General features: G+C 42.1%; 1 protein-coding gene across 2 annotated transcripts in view; it reads left to right on the forward strand.

The window, feature by feature from the left end:
* LOC129702963 (uncharacterized protein C21orf62-like) overlaps nucleotides 1–17,452 on the forward strand; it is a 45,445-nt gene that overhangs the window by 20,988 nt on the left and 7,005 nt on the right. Inside the window, exon 1 of one of the 2 annotated variants that reach the window (XM_055645078.1) lies at nucleotides 8,967–11,329. The exons of the other annotated variant lie outside the window; for it this stretch is intronic. The gene's annotated coding sequence lies outside the window, so the exon portion shown is untranslated. Of the gene's footprint in view, nucleotides 1–8,966; nucleotides 11,330–17,452 lie in introns of those variants that run through there. 2 annotated transcript variants of the gene reach the window in all.

Genomic DNA, 17,452 nt, shown 5'->3' on the forward strand with positions numbered 1-17,452 from the left:
AATGGCAGATTTGAAGGAAGACACTACCTGCAGAAAGAGAACAGCAAAAGAGATTGGGTCATACGTAGGAAAGAACTGCAGATGCTGGTTTAAATCGAAGGTAGATCACAAAATGCTAGAGTAATTTAACGGGACAGGCAACATCTCTGGAGAGAATGGGTCATGTGCAGTTTAGAGGATAAGGCCAAGATATCAAAGGTGCATGTGATGGAGTAGATGTTTAGAGAATAATTTTGGAAGAGAAGCTAGAAAAATAATCACATTTTGTCCATGTAAGAATGATACAACAGCTAACTTTATCAGACATTTAGAATGGAAAAGTAAGTCCCACAAAGTGTTGTCTATTGGTATAGATAGAAATATTTCCTGTTTTGAAAGCAGTCATCATTTAGCAGTTTCTTCTGGGCAACAAACATTTTAGAAAGTCTCTCTTTTTCAAGTAGCATATCCTAGAATGGCATATCATCGTTAGCCTTCATTTGCTAGTCAGTGGCATTAGGAAAAGTCCAAATGAACTTGCAATGTGAAAACCTGCGGATACAACAAAAGGAAACACGAAAGGTCAAAGGAAACAACAGCAAATCACTACGTGGACAGCTTTAAGGAAAATAGGAAATGCTTTCTGCTGCTTCTGTACTGTTATTGGCTTTTGTATGCCTTTTTCAAAGAGTGCAGGCACATGATGCTGCTCATAGCCAAAATCAGCATAAAAACTGACTGGGAAACACAGGCACTATTCATTTCTATTTCAGCACTGCAATAAGGTTTTGTTCATGAAAAATTAAGAGCCTCCTATTTTAATGCATTGCTTGGGCAAATGTCACCATGCGACACATTATCTGTACCATTGTCACCTTGCAAGCTTGTGCTTGCAAATTTCCTTCAGCAATTAAGCAATAACACCAAATGTTGGGGTAATGAACCTAATATGTGCCAGGCTTTGGCCTGCCCATCCTCTCTTTCAGATTTGTTCTTCTCCCCCCCCCCCCACCCCCACCTACAATCAGGCTGAAGAAGGGTCCCGACACAAAACGTCACCTATCCATGTTCTTCAGAGATACTGCCTGTCCCTTTGTGTTACTCCACCACTTTGTGTCTTTTATTTTGAAAACTAGCATCTGCAGTTCCTTGTTTTTCTACTTCTCAGTTTAAACAATGCCAGACTGTGAATATTTACACCAGAAAAACACCAGAAAGTTTGGGTTGCAGACTACATGGAACATATAATAGGAAATCAAATAGGCAATGATTATTAACAGAATAATGGTTATTATAACAAAAGACACCAGTAGCAGTGATGCCTCTGCCCAGCTGCAGTTGAGCTGTGATGGACTCCCAACCTGATGGCCACAAATTTAAAAACCACAACTCTGAATAATGTTCACAATAATCAGCCCACAATGGGTAACTTTGGGAGGCTACAAATGGTTCATTGCCAGTTCAGAGATGAAAGGTAGACAAGTAATATGAATCAATGAAAGAAGTAAAACTCAAGAGCTCTCAGTTATGTTCGGTTTGACCCACCCCTTGATTTCTGCAGCTCAGGAGAGGTTCAAGAGGTAGAGCAGACTCACAGAAATGCCCCATTCATTCCCAAGAGAGGATGCCTACAGCCCACAGCTGCTGGCAAATCCATACACATCTATCCTGTTAGTTTCTCAAATGTCCGTTTGTTTGACCATAGAACAGGAACAGGCATCAAAGTCCATGCTGAACATAATGCCAAGTTAAACTAATCTCACCAACGTCTACCAATGCGCCTTAGAAAACATTTTATCAGGATGCATCAGAGCATGGTTTGGGAACAGCTCTATTCAAGGACACAAGAAACTGTAGAGAATTGTGGATGCAGCACAGATCATCACGCAAACCCACTTCTCTCCATTTAAACATACATTACTTCTTTCTTTCCTAATCAAAGTGAAAAACCTCATATTTTTGCAAAATTTGCCCATTCACTTAACCAGCCCACCGGCCCCTGAAGCCGCTCTGCATCGTCCCCACAACCCACACCCTAACTTTTATCAATAGCAAAATTGGATACATACACTTGATCCTCCCGTCCAAAGCATTGATTCAGTGAACAGCTACAGTCCCACTGCTAATCCCTGCAGCAGCCAACTACTTACAGCTTCTCAGCCCAAATATTACCCATGTAGTCCTACTGCCAGCATTTTACCCCCAATATCTCTGCTGTTAACTCATTCCCCCAAATAATTTCTCCTTTCTGTAGGGCATCCACATTAACTTTAGTTTATCTTTTCCTCTTTACATCTCAATACAAATTCTTATAATCTCGCCTTTTGTTTGTTGCCAGTCTCCACCTGTATTCCACTTTTCCCTTTTTTATCAATGCCTCAGCTCCCTGAAATCAGACATTTTCACAGTCTTCAGGTTGACTGTGTTTATGGCAATGTGATTAGGCTTTTTAATTGAAATGTCTGGACATTTCAAAATTCTTGTTGTATATTGCCATATCCTTTAATGCAATTTCCCAATCTACCACTGCTATAACTAACAGATTACGATGCTTTATTAAGATTTAAGACTCTGGTTTCAGATTAAACTATATCACTTGTAATTTTCAGATATAATTCTATCACACAGTATAATAATTTGTCAGTATTAGAAAGCTTAGGAAGTTCGACATGTCCACAACAATCCTCACCAACTTCTTCAGATGCATCTTAGAAAGCATCTGATTGGGATGTGTCACAGCCTGGCTTGGGAGCAGCTCCATTCAAGACAGCAAGAAATTGCTGAGAGTTGTGGACGTAGCCCTGATCATCACACAAACCAGCTTCCCTTCCATCTACACTTCATGTTGCCTTGGCAAGGCCATCAGCATATTCAAGGACTAGCCTCACCCCAGTCATTCCCTCTTCTTCATCTCCCATCAAAAAGAGGTACAGAAATTTGAAAACGCATACCTCCAGATTCAGGAACAGTTTCTTCACAGCTCCTATCAGGCAACTTCTCACCAGTTAGAGTGCAGTCCTGACCTCCCACTACCGTATTAGAGACGTTTAAATTATCTTTAATCGGATTTTATCAGACTTCAATGTTATATCTTGCACTATATGTTGTACTTTTATCCTTTATCTGTGCACTGTGGACAGTTTGATTGTAGTCATGTATAATCTTTTCTTTGGCTGGATAGAACACAAACAAAAGGGGGCCGGTTCTCTGGATACTTTCAAGAGAGCTAGATAGGGCTCTTAAAGATAGCGGAGTCAGGGGATATGGGGAGAAGGCATGAACAGGATACTGATTGGGGATGATCGGCCATGATCACATTGAATGGCGGTGCTGGCTCGAAGGGCCGAATGGCCTACTCCTGCACATATTGTCTATTGTCTATTGTCTATAAAAGCTTTTCACTGTATCTCGATGTACGTGATGATAATAAACTAAACCGTCATTTATTTAATTTACCTTTTCGCATTACACAATATTGGATCCAAAGTACTCTGTTTCCCTCATTGGTTCCTCAAACTATTGCTCAAGAAACCCCTCTCCTATATAAATGATGAATTCATTCACCACAGTACTTTTGCTCGTTTGATTTGTGCAGCCTGCATGTAAAGTCCCGCATTATCTTTTTGCAAAATCTTCTGATTTATATTAAGACATGTGTTTTCTGCTTCTTGCTGGTTACTTTCACCAACAAAACAGATTTCTTTCTTTTTTCTCAGCAAAGATCTTGCCACTCGCTATCTTTATGCCCCTGTCCCACTTAGGAAACCTGAGCAGAAACCTCTTGAGACTTTGCGCCCCACCCAAGGTTTCCGTGCGGTTCCCGGAGGTTGCAGGTGGTTGCCGGAGGTTGCAGGTAGTGGAAGCAGGTAGGGAGACTGACAAAAACCTTCGGGAACCGCACGGAAACCTTGGGTGGGGCGCAAAGTCTCCAGAGATTTCCGTTCAGGTTTCCTAAGTGGGACAGGGGCATTAATGTCAGAGCCATATACTTCCTTTGCCGTTTTGTCCAGCTCTACTAAAAGTACCCAAACTTGATTGGAGTATTATGCGGCATCTCTCTCAGTACGGCTAGATTATTTGAATTCTCTCTGTTTGTGTCATTAATTTCCTAGCTTGTTATGGAAACTGGGTGATGGTCAAAGGGCATGATAAAAGGCAGCTGTAAAATTCTTGAGAGAAAACATACCTAAAAAGCAAAAACAAACCTGTGATTAAAATGTTAATAGATAAAATCACTGACAATTCAACAAGTGTTTTCCTTTGATTAAACTCTGAACAACACACAAGGCTGCACAGTGAGTATTGGAAGAATTTATTTTCAAAGCTCTCCTCCACATTCCGAATAAGCAATGCAGGCAGTGAGGTTTATATGTGGCAATTTGAACCCTCATAAACTTCTTAAACTCTCTACAGGGATCTATAAGTAACAGAAAGTACAAAGAACATTGACTTAGGCCTTGAATTTGATCTTTTTAATTATATGTTTTTGTGGAACACAATTTAAAAGTCTCTTCCATTGAAAATGGACATTGCTGGGATTTTGCATGGACTGGTGTTCGCAACTGAATATGTCTTCCCAATCTGTAGGAAGGAACTGCAGATGCTGGTTTACACCAGATATAGACACAAAATGCTGCAGTAACTCAGCGGGACAGGCAGCATCTCTGAAGAGAAGCAATGATGGGTGACGTTTCGGGTTGAGACCCTTCTGCAGACTGAGAGTCAGGGGAGGGGTAGACCTGAGACCAGAGATGTGGTAGGGTAACTTCTTCCCAACCGGTGTATGTCTTCACAATCTGACAGTTATGCTGCCAATCAACTTCAAACTTTTCCATAATAATTTTATCAAATATCGCAAGGACTCTTTAAGGGGTGGTGAAGTGTGAATGGTGAATTATTGTGATTTAAAAAATTATGGTAGTTAGGGCAGTGACAATTAGACAGAGTTGAGAAATGTTTTTTTTTTACATAATTTGGAAGTTTTAGTTGTGGAAAGGAATAATGTTCATAAGTATATATTCAAGATGCAAAACCAGTTAAAATCCCATCCAAAAGTGTTTCTGAAAACATGGTTGTCTTTGCAACTGATTAACTTGAAGTAAGACAAAATACATCATGGTACATGAAGAAACACGTGAATATCGATTTTATTTATATATGCACTGTTGTAATTACAGGAACCAACAATTGTTTCCACTTTTACTTTCAATTAAGACTAAAAAATATGTTATGACTTCCTACAAATATAAATGCTATCACATTTCCGGTGGGCGGCGCGACTCACGTCGTAGCGGCCTCTGCAGTCCGTCTGTCTTTTTATTATTTTTTGTCTCGTTTGAATGTAGTTTTTATTAATTTTTTTGTGTATGGGTGTGGGTATGTGTGTGTGTGGGGGGCGGGGGGTGGGGAAACTTAAAAATCTATCCCCTGCACGGAGAACCCGGCCTTTTCTCTGTCGGGTCTCTGTTGTCGTTGGGGCCTAGCACCGTTGAGCGGCCTCCAGCAGGAACGACCTGGGGCTCCAGTCACGGAGCCTGCGGACCTACTCACCATCACGGAGCTGGCCGAGTTCGGAGCGGGAGGAGCGGTGGTGGCGCGCTGCTGCGACCCGACCCCGGGGATTCAGAGGCTTACCGCAGGTCTGGCAGACGGGAACACCGGGAGCACGCGGGTCCCTGCTGGGAGACCGCTTTTTGGGGCTTCCGCAACGGCGACTTCACCCGCCCGAGTTGCGGGGTTGAAGAGTACCTGGAGCGGGGCCTTACATCACCGCCCCGCACGGCTTGGAATGGCTGCGGGACTTTGCTAGCGCCCGCCGGGGGACCCAACAACAAGACCCGGAGCGTGGCCTTGCATCACCCGGCGCGGCGTAAATGGCCGCGGGACAATTGCCATCACCCGCCGGGGGCTTTGACTTTGACTCTGACATCGGGAGGGGAATGGGAAGTGCAGGGGAGAGATAAGTTTTTGCCTTCCATCACAGCGAGGAGGAGATGCGCTGTGATGGATGTTTGTGTAAATTGTGTTGTGTCTTGGTTCTTTTTTGTGTGTATGACTGTAGAAACAACATTTTGTTTGAACCTCAAGGGGTTCAAATGACAAATAAATTGGATTGTATTGTATTGTATCTGCTTCAAATTAAGCCAGTTCCTGCATCAAACCTTCAATTTATCTGTGTATGTTGGAGACACAAGAAACTGTGGATGCTGAAATCTTCAACAGTGCCGGAAGAATCAACTGGTCAGGCAGCATCTATGAAGGAAATAGACAGACAACGTCAGAAGGGTCCCAACCCAAAACGTCTATCCATTCCATCCAGAGATGTTGAGTTATACTGACACTGTGTTTCTGTTTTGTTTCGGTATGTTCTTTAGTTTGTGGCAGAGTTCAAAATAATGTGGACATTTTAATTGTAGGGACTTCATTAATCCAGATGAATGAAGAAGAATATGCGTGTAAGATTACAGCTGAAGAGGTGGACCATCTCATTTTGTGCTTGTTGATTAAAGTTGCAGGGTGTCAACTCATAGTGAACATTTCCTGTCAAGTTGACCTCATTCAGGAGTTCATGTTTTTACTTATTCTCGTACAATTACAAAAGTCTGCTGATAATCCCCTGGGGTTTTATTTTCAACCGTTTTCCTTTGCGTTAGTCAAGGTTTAAAAGCAAATCTCAACATGTTATGTGACTGGTTCATCCTGTTCAGAATCTACAGTATAAAAATTCCTTTAAGTTTCTCATTCTGGGAACTATAAAGTCTTGGCTTGAATAGGTAACCTTGTACTTTTTACAAGTTCAATGTTCCTGTCAGCACGTCTTTGTTCCAATCTCTCCCTTGTCCTCTCTTCCATTGTGTTCCAATTCTCATTTCTAGACAAACTCCAGCGTTGACCTCTACAACCTGTGTTTTTCTGTGCAACCCTAGGGCTCTCTGATGCCCACATTCATCTATTGAAGTATCCCTGACCGTGTACCATTCTATTCCCCCATTCCTCCTCCACTTGCCTGCCTTCCACTGGTTTACAATCTGTCTTCCCCTGACTGTGTTTAAATCCCCACAGTGAATTGGGATTGGGCTAAACATCACAAGGGTGTTTCAAACCGCCCCAAGCAACCTCATGAGAGATCAGCTGCAATCGTGTATTTTTTTTTTTAAGAATGGGAACTAAAACACATTGCTTTCAAACTCAATAAGGGAAAAATAAGTAGATCCAGAGGCAAAAGTATCACCATGGCAATAACAATATTCCACAAACAACATATTTCATTGACAGAAAGAAAGCAGACCAGAAAGATTTGCACTGAACCAGCAAAAACAGATTACAGAATAACCATTCGAGGTTTTCTATTCTAGGACATCAGAGATGTCTTCTTTCAGAAAATACTATACACAAATACAATCTGGTCATGTATAACTATAATAGGTAGTGCATGGAGAAAATATCAGAGTGCAGTTACAACACCATTTCAGTGGTCTGATCACAGAGGGAAAGAAGCTTTCCCTGAGTCTGGTGGTACGTGCGTTCAAATATTTGTATCATCTGCATGATGGGAGAGCGGAGAAGAGCAAATGATCAAGATGTAAAGGGATCTTGATTAGGGTGCCTTCCCCAGGCAATTTGAAGTGTAGATGGAGATGATGGTGGAGCGTCTGGTCTGTGCGATGGACTGGACTTCATCCACAACCATCTAAAATCTTGTGCGTTTTTTAGCAGAGTTATTCCAAACCAAGCTGCGATGCAACAATATGGTATGCAAAGTGGAAACATATTCTCCAAGTATATTCATATCCTTGATTTATTCAACTCCTTCCGATTTCAGGATGTGAGTAATGCTACCATTTATTGCCAAACTCTAATTGCTCTTGAGAAGGTAGTGACACTGCCTTGATCTGCTGCAGTCCTTCTGGTGTAGGTATTCCCACTTTGCTGTTGGATAAGACATTTGAGACCCAGGCAATGAAGAATCAGAGATATATTTTGAAATCAGAATAGAGTGCAACCTGGGGGATACATACTTGTGCTCCCAGGCAATTGATGCAGGTGGGTGGGTAATTTGTGAGGTAGTGTGCTATTTCCATTGCTTTTACATGGCCTCTGGGTGGTCCTAATGCATGGCCTCACTCATCTGAATGTCAGCCTGATAATCTCAACCCACAGATTTGGGTATTCGGAGAAACAAAGATTGCAAGTGTAGGCTAGGAAGTGAATCCAACATTATGATGAAAAGAAGGAACTTGAGGATGAGATTTAAAATGTTAAGTTTGATGAGTTAAGAAAAAAGGAATGCCAGAGAGGACACGGCAATACAACAGGAGAAGGTAAATTTGGAAGAATATGGGGAATTTGGAGTTTATGGTAAAGAAAAACCATGAGGCAGGGTATCCACAAATATAATTCAGCAATTCAAAAAGTCGCGCCGTTTCATCCAGCCTGATAAAAAATGTCCACAAGTAAAAAAAAGGTTGTCATGGAAAAAATTGATACTTTTTACTCCTAGGCAGGTGGTAGGTAGGTCGTAAGTAGGTCATGATGGTAGACGTATGTAGTCGTAGATAGCCGTAAGTAGTCGTAGGTTGGTAACTGGCCCGAGAAAAAAAATGCAAACATTACATCATTTTATCATGTGATCATTTTCCACTCGTAGTTAGTCGTAGTTGATCTTAGTTGTGGAAGACTGAGGTTGAGGGGGGTCGTAGGAGGTCGTAGACATAGTCGTAGGAGGACTTTTACTTCGGCGAATCAACATGACCTTGACATTTTTTTTAACTCGTCTAGGGTCTTCTAAACTCGTGGGTTAGGTCGTTCAAGTGGGACAGCCCCTTAAGGCAGCAATTCTACCATTGCACCACTGTGCAGCCCCAAATCTCTAATAACTCGGGAATAAAAAATTAGGGGGGAAATGTAGTTTTAAAATAAGTAAGGTTTCAATACAATAAAATACAGCCTACTTGAAACAGTAATCGTAGGAAATGCAACAATTAAATTTACACAATAAAGTTTATAAATAATATTCTATAAATATATTGAGCACATAATATTAATATAAAATGTAATTAATTGTGAGAAATATTATCAGGAACACATGGGAGAACTTATCTGCTCCTTTTAAATATGGGATCTTTTATTTCCATTCCATTGATCGAATAGATTGCTGTTTAATTGCGTAAACACAAAAGAACATCTTTGACAATCAAACACTAAATTATCTGGTAAAGAACTCAAACCCTTAACCTACTGACTCACATGTGAAGTACTAACCACTGAGCCACAAATGACACTGTAAAGTTTGAGTCGTGGGAGAAGCCAGAATAAGCCTAATTTTAAAATTAAGAAACATGCCATTTCAACTATAATTTATACGCAATTATTCATGCAATAGATAATTGGAATCATGGTTGCAGTGTGTGCCATCTTCAAAGTGCAATGTGGGCCTAGACCACCTGCAGACTCCCCTCCAAATCATACAAATCCTTGACTTGGAAAATCTATTCATCCTTTTCACATCTGTGTCCCATTCTTTTCACCCAATTGATCATGACTCCTGGAAATCACTGTAGGGCATCTTCAGAGGAAGAACTGGTAACTCATCTTCTGTGATTTGTGGACCTGCTCTCCAAATTATTCGATTCATAGAGTCATAGAGTCATGCAGCATGGAAACAGGCCATTTGGCCCAACTTGCCTATGTTACTACTTATCTCACGAAACATAACGTGCTGGAGGAACTCAGAGGACCAGTCAGCATCTGGGATGAGAATGGACTATCCATCACACATCCCCTTTCCTTGCTTGCATTCCCCACATACATTACCTCACACTTAATCAGACTAAAATCCATTTACTACTTTTGTGTTCACCTCATGAACCCTTTGATCACTCCTGTGATTTGAACCTTCTTTTTCACCGTCAACCACACCGCCAATTTTGGTGCAATTTCTTCATCATGGCCCTTACAGTTAGCAGGTTCACTTGATCGGTCGGGACCAAAGGTAACTTTCACTGTCAAACATAGGATGATGAGGGAAAGGCTGTGCAGACTGATATGAATCATCTTTTAAATTTCTCTACATTGAAAGGTGAAAACTGGTAGGGGGAATGTGTGCCCAAAAGGGACAGTAAATTGACAGAAAGAATCAGAGAGAATATTGAGAAGATTTACTTTTTTCCTGAACCGTTATTATGATATGGAATAACCAATCTGAAAACATGGCAAAAAGCAGCATCTATAGTAAGTTTCAAAATGACTTATAGTTTAGTTTAGGGTGTGGAGACACAGTGTGGAAACAGGCCCTTAGCCCACCGAGTCCATGCTGAGCATCGATCAGTAGTTCGCACTGGTTCTATGTTATCCCAGTTTCTCATCCACTCAGTACACACTAGGGGCAATTTACAGCTGCCAATGAACACACAAACCTGAACACCCTTGGGATGTGGGAGGAAACCGGAGCACCTGGAGGAAACCAATGTTGTCACTGGGAGAACGTGCAAACTCCACACAGACAGCATCCAAAGTCAGTAATGAACCCGGGTCTTTGGAGCTGTGAGGCACTGTTCTACCAGCAAAAAAATAGATACAGCAAGGGAAAAAATAGTAGGGTGGAACTAATTGGGCAACTCTTTCAAAGAGTCAGTGCAGGCAGGGTGGGCTAATTGCCCATTTTGCTCTCTGAAACAATGTGAATTTTTTAGGCTTTTCTAGACTTTCAAAGCTTGAAGTTATCCCATTGTGAAAAGCTAGTAGGAGCTGCAGAAACTCGACTGAATCTTATGAGTGTTTTTCTTAACTTGATCCATTTCAAGTTATCCACTTTTTTTTTTGCAGTGTGGATCTGTTCCAGTTTGTGAGCTGACTTCTGCTCTTCCCCTGTGTCCAGGCCCCGTGATTACCAAGAATGGAGCAGCAATAGAATGGTGATCCACAGCAGTGCACAAACTGCGCCTGCAGAATCTTTAGCCCCTTTGCCAAAATCTCACTGTTACAATCTTTTTTTGCCAGAAAACTTTACAAAGGAGAAACAAATAGCCTTCCCTGGCTCCAGCTATATAGTCTCTTAAAAAAAATCGCTATAGCTATTAGCGACGATATGTTCAGTACAGTAGTCTGGATTCTGGATTAACGACAGAAACAGTGTAATTGGAACCATCCCTATATACTTCACAGTAGACACCTAGACATACTGCCAGCAGGTTGCTATGAAAGCAGTGATATGCATGCAACAAGAAGCAGATGCCATTGGAGAAAATATATTCTTCCGTTTGGTGACTTAGTGAAGTCGGTTTACCTGAGCATTATTCGAGTACGGTGCTGATGATTAATTCTGAATTTAACAGCCTTCTATCTGCGTAATGTAAGTCATATAGTTTTTCTTTTTTACGCATGTGTTGCCTGCGGATCTTACTGTTTAAAGTGCGCGTAGGTTCGAACTTCAGAAGGAGCACACCCTTCCTTCCTTCAGCTAATTAATGACTTCGGTAGATGTTGATCTGCTTGATGAATTGTCATTTAGCCTTGCCTTCATTCCCACATGTCCAATTTTCCGTCAAAATATAGTCTGCCTTTCTCAAAATTAACAAACGGAAAGCATTCAAATGATTGACACAAAAAGTTGGAGTAACTCAGCGGGTCAGGCAGCACCTCTGGAGAAAAGGAATGGGTGATGTTTCGGGTCGAGACCCTTCTTCAGACTGAGAGTCGGAGGAAAGGGAAACAAGAGATATGGACGGTGATATAGAGAGATATAGAACAAATTAATGAAAGATATGGAAAAAAGTTACAATGATCAAGGAAACAGTCCATTGTTTGCTGTGGGTTAGGTGAAAACGAGTTTTACAGACAATGAAACTCACCAGGACAACAGTGAAACTAGTATGACTTTGGTGGGGGAGGGACGGAGAGAGAGGGGATGCAAGGGTTACTTGAAATTCAATATTCATCAATATTCATACCGCTGGGTTGTAAGCATGTGAAATGAGTTAGCTGTTTGGTAGAAGCATCTAAATTGCATGAAAAACTTAACTCGATCTATGCAGACAGCTCAGTGGGTGGATCACCCAGATGGTAAGGCACCAAGCCATGGCACCCAGCAGGGGTTCATGCGGATTTGAAATGTTACTGCTTTTGTCCACACACACACACATACACACTTCTCTGCACACTCGTGCTTCCTCAATGATTATTGTGGGTAGCCCTTATCTCTCCCGACACCTCCAACACACATCCATCCCCTCGTGTTCAGGAAGATGCCAGGCTATTAAGATGGTCTGTGCTTAATTGACTGGTTTCAGCCAAAGAAATAGCTGGAGTTTGACAAAGTGCTGGTGTAACTCAGCAGGTTGGGCAGCATCCCAGGCGACGTTTCGGGTCGGGACCGATCTTCAGACAGTTGGACTGGTTAGGTGAAGATCTTCAATGAGTGTAATTATGCTTGTGCACTCTGGGCAAGGACAAAGTTGGGCTCAGTTGTTATTCCACTGAAGACCGATCACATCATTCACATTTCATTGACACACCAGTGGCGGCCACTTGGCACAGGTACCAGAGGGCAGCTGGTGCCTGCAGAGCCAGAGACTGACATAAGCTGTTGCTTTCAACAAGAGCAGGAGAAAGAAATTTAACAAATTAGGAATTCATCACTGATGCTGATAAAACTAAAATTATGACCCCTTCTGGATAATTCCACTGCCAACCTCACCATGTGAAGCCAAACAAGCAGCCCCTTATGATCAAAGTAACAGTTGATTGTGTCAAAATTGTTAATGTATTTAGCCCAGCACCTTTGAACTATTGCACTTCAATGCGTTTCCAAAACATTCAAGAAACATGAGGAATGCAGTTGAAATTTTGTTGAGACTACTATTATAATTGAAGAAATAACATCAATTACTGTCTTTTTCTGCACTGGGTATGCATACTACTGGGTGAATTTTAAAAAGTTGACCGTGGTTTGAAATGTCTTCATAAAATATCTTGCTATAGAAGTTACAATAAATTTGCATTTATTTTGACTGTATTGGTTACATAATTCATTAGACATAGACATAGAAACATAGAAAATGGGTGCAGGAGGAGGCCATTCAGCCCTTCGAGTCATTCATTATGATCATGGCTGATCGTCCCCTATCAATAACCCGTGCCTGCCTTCTTTCCATATCCCTTGACTCCACTAGCCCCTAGAGCTCTATCTAACTCTATCTTAAATACATCCAGTGACTTGGCCTCCACTGCCCTCTGTGGCAGGGAATTCCATAAATTCACAACTCTCTGGGTGAAAGAACTGGCCTAGTTGAGGCCAGTTCATTGACTATATTTAAGAGGGAGTTAGATGTGGCCCTTGTGGCTAAAGGGATCAGGGGGTATGGAGAGAAGGCAGGTACAGGATACTGAGTTGGATGATCAGCCATGATCATATTGAATAGCGGTGCAGGCTCGAAGGGTCGTATGGCCTACTCCTACACCTATTTTCTATGTTTCTATGAAAAAGTTTTTTCTCACAGTCTTAAATGACCTCCCCTTTATTCTAAGACTGTGGCCCCTGGTTCTGGACTCGCCCAACATTGGGAAAATTTTTCCTGCATCTAGCTTGTCCAGTCCTTTTATAATTTTATATGTTTTTATAAGATCCTCCCTCATCCTTCTAAACTCCAGTGAATACAAGCCTAGTATTTTCAATCTTTCCTCATATGACAGTCCCGCTGAACAAAACCTTTGTTCATGTGCTATCTAGTCAAAAAGAAGGCTATACATGATTACAATCAAGCTGTCCACATTGCCTAGGATAAAGGTTATAGCATTTATACCAGATAAAGTCTGATAAAGCCAATTAAAGCTATTTCAAAGATCCCAGTGATATCAATGGGAGGTCAGAACCACACTCCAGCTGATGAGAGGACTGTTCAGTTGCCTGATAACAAATGAGAAGAAACTGTCTCTGAATCCGGAGGTATGCATTTTCAAACTTCTGTACCTCTTATACATTATACAATTATACAATTTATTTATTGTCATTTGAACCTCAAATGAAGTTCAAACGAAATTTGGTTTCTGCAGTCATACAACAAGAAAAGAACCAAGACACACAACCAACACAATTTACACAAACATCATCACAGTGAATCTCCTACTCACTGTGATGGAAGGCAAAGTCTTGTCTCTCCCCTGTGTTCCATTCTTCTTCCGATGTTAAAGCCCCCGGCGGGCGATGGCAATTCCCGCGGCCGTTAAGGCCGCGCCGGGCAATGTAAGGCCCCGCTCCGGGTCTTAATGTTGGAGCCCCCCATGGGCAATGGCAAATCCCGCGCCAGGTGATGTAAGACCCCGCTCCGGGCCTTAATGTTGGAGCCCCTGGCGGGCGATGGAAAGTCCCGTGCCGGGCGATGTAAGGCCCCGCTCATGGTCTTAATGTTGGAGCCCCTGGCGGGCAATGGCAAGTCCCGCGCCGGGCGATGTAAGGCCCCGCTCTGGGTCTTAATTTTGGAGCCCACGGCAGGCGATGGCAAGTCCCGCGGCCGTTAAAGCCGCGCCGGGCGATGTAAGAACCCGCTCCGGGTCATTTTCAACCCCACAACTCGGGCGAGAGAAGTTGCCGTTGCGGGAGCTCCGAAAAGTGGTCTCCCACCAAGGACTCGCGAGCTCCCGATGTCGCCGTCCACCGGACCTGCGGCTGGAGCCTCCGTATCCGGAGTCTGGTCACAGCCGCGCGCCACCACAGCTCTCCACGCTCCGAAGCCGGCCAGCCCCACGACTGGAGCCCCCAGGTCCCAACAGGGAAAAGGTCGGGTCCCCCGTACAGGGAAGAGATTTAAAAGTTTCCCTCACCCCCCACATATACACAGCTTAAAACAATATAAAAACCACAACAAACTATACATTCAACCGGACAGTTCTTTCCACTGTCTTTGATGATTCAAAGATCAGTTTATGTAGCAACTGTAGCTGCAATGATGATCACATCTCTCTTTCATTTTGCATTGAGAATATTGAAACCATCAAAGCTATTTTGTGCTTTTTTTTAAAAATAAACAGTCTTGAGTCATGTCTTGGCCTGATATCCAGATTTCTATTATATCACTGAGCTGTTTGGTAACAAATCCTGAAGAGAAAATGCAGGAGGTTGATTTTGTTGAAGTGTAGAAGGAATAAAGATAGCTTAGCTCATGGTCCAGACAGCTGAACAAAGAATGAATCATTCAAGACAGAGGTACATTTTGAGTCAGACAAGTCATAGGAAACTGTACTTTCACAGACGATAATAATACTCAGACTGCAATTTTTTGCAATGGTGTTCATGCCCCAGTTCCAGTCAAGGGAAGGAAACGGGGAGAGAATTTTTTTGATTTAAACTTAGCAATCTAAAACTCTAAGTACATTGAAATATTTTCTCAGGAAAAAATATCGAAATCACTCTGTTGTGGTCTGTTACAAACTCAGCAAGAAAACAATAATCACTCAAACATTTTAAACCTTAAGGGGAGTCCCATGATGATTTGCTACTGTAAAGGTGTTGCACGTTATTACTATATAGTGAGAGTGAAAAGAAACTTGTGCAAGTTCGGTATAGTTATGACCCCATTTAAGTGCTTTTTCTTGTCTAAAATTAATTAGCAAGGACATTTGGAGCTATCTAGATTTACTGCTGTAGACCGTGACTTTGCATAATACTTTGCAACTTTGCATGGTGAATCATTCCTTAATGTTATACTTTTTCTCATATTTTCTTACCTTTTTTACATGATAGAAAGAGGCCGTTTGGCACATTCTGTTCATACTAGCTTTCAACCTTCCCGTCAGTCATATTACTTTACATATTTCCCTGCAAACTAGTCCCTCTCACATGCCATCAAGTCCCTAGTGAATCTCTTGCCACCCACTTTAGTTCATTTTTGTTTAGAGATACAGCATGGAAACAAGGAGTGATTGAAGGACACAACAAGTGGTGATGTTGGCTGAACTAGGGTAGTAAAGGTTTGTGTAAAGATGGTGTAACTGGAAGAGGAATAATCCATGAGTGAGGGGGGATGGATATTAATTGAGTACGAAGGAACTGCAGATGGTGGGTTACACCGAAGACAGACACAAAATGCTGGAGTAACTCAGCAGGTTAGGTATCATCTCTGGAGAAAAGGAATAAATGACGTTTTGGGTCGAGACCTTTCTTCAGACTGCAGTCGGAAGAAAGGTTTTGATCTAAAACGTCACCTATTCCTTTTCTCCATAGATGCTGCCTGATCCGCTGAGTTACTCCAGCATTTCGTGTCTATCTTGGATATTAATTGAAATAGTCAAGTGGGCCAGAGTGTTATGCAGTTGCAATGTGAACAGGCGTGTGCACTGAAAAATGTGATTGGAAAGATTGGAAGTTAAAATGGATGATTCATTGAATGCGGAGATTGGCAGGATGAAAGGAGAGATCGAGAAGGATCCAATCTCTCTGCATGTTGGCGCTGGAGGTAGTACGACTCTCTCACTGCTCCAGCAAGCTGGGTTCAATTCTGACCTCTACTGCTGTCTGAGTGTTTTTTTCTTTTGCCTGGTTTCCCAATTAGCAGTTGGGTTTCTCTGGGTTCTCCACCCTCCAGCAGGTTGTCAACTCCACTGGTTACTGTAAAATGCCCTCGGTATTGGTGGCTGGAGTGTTAATCCTGAAACAGGTCACAAGAAGGTAAGTGAAGGGTTATATTTGATGGGATTGTTCCCTGAGCCGGCATAAATAGCTCTATCTATGTTGTCATGAAATTAGAATTACGAGAGCAGAATGAAAAATGTACATAAGATTATGAGAAGCATAGATAGGGTAGATGGTCAAAATACCAAAGACAAAAGAGCATTGGTAAGCTGACAGGTAGGAATTTTAAAGGGGATCTGAATGGAATGTTTTTAACACAGATGGTGATTGATTTCTGGAAAGTGCTGCCTGAGGAGGTGATGGAAACAGATATATTTCTTATGTTTAAAAGGAATTTGGGCAGACATTTAAATAGACAAGGCAAAGAAGAACGAGCGAGCGCAGGCAAAGGGGATTAGTATTGATGGTCAAAAAGTCAGCATGGGTTTGGTGGGATGAAGGGTACTGTTTGTGTACTGTATGTTTCAATGTACCTATGACTCTATGATGGTAGGAGATGAAATAGACACGACTGAGAGCCCTGTCACCCAGAGTAGGGAATCAATGTTTGAGGAAGATGGAAGTCCTATGTCCCAGGGCAAGAGAGTTTGGAATAAAATGGGTTGACGTTGAGAAAGGATACATTCAAAGGAGAGGTAGGAGTAAGATTTTCACTCACTGGGTGAGGGCTATTTGGAATGAGTTGCTGGAGGAGGTGGTAAAGGCAGATACAATTAAACATTTAAGAGCACTTGGACAAGGACTTAGATATGAAAGGCATTGAGGGACATGGGTTTAATGCAGGCAATTGGGGCAGTGTAGTCAGGAATCTTGATCGACATGAACAAAGTGGGCCTGAAGAGCCCACTT

This window comes from Leucoraja erinacea, chromosome 13 (genome assembly GCF_028641065.1).
Source record: "Leucoraja erinacea ecotype New England chromosome 13, Leri_hhj_1, whole genome shotgun sequence".
Classification (NCBI taxonomy): domain Eukaryota; kingdom Metazoa; phylum Chordata; class Chondrichthyes; order Rajiformes; family Rajidae; genus Leucoraja; species Leucoraja erinaceus.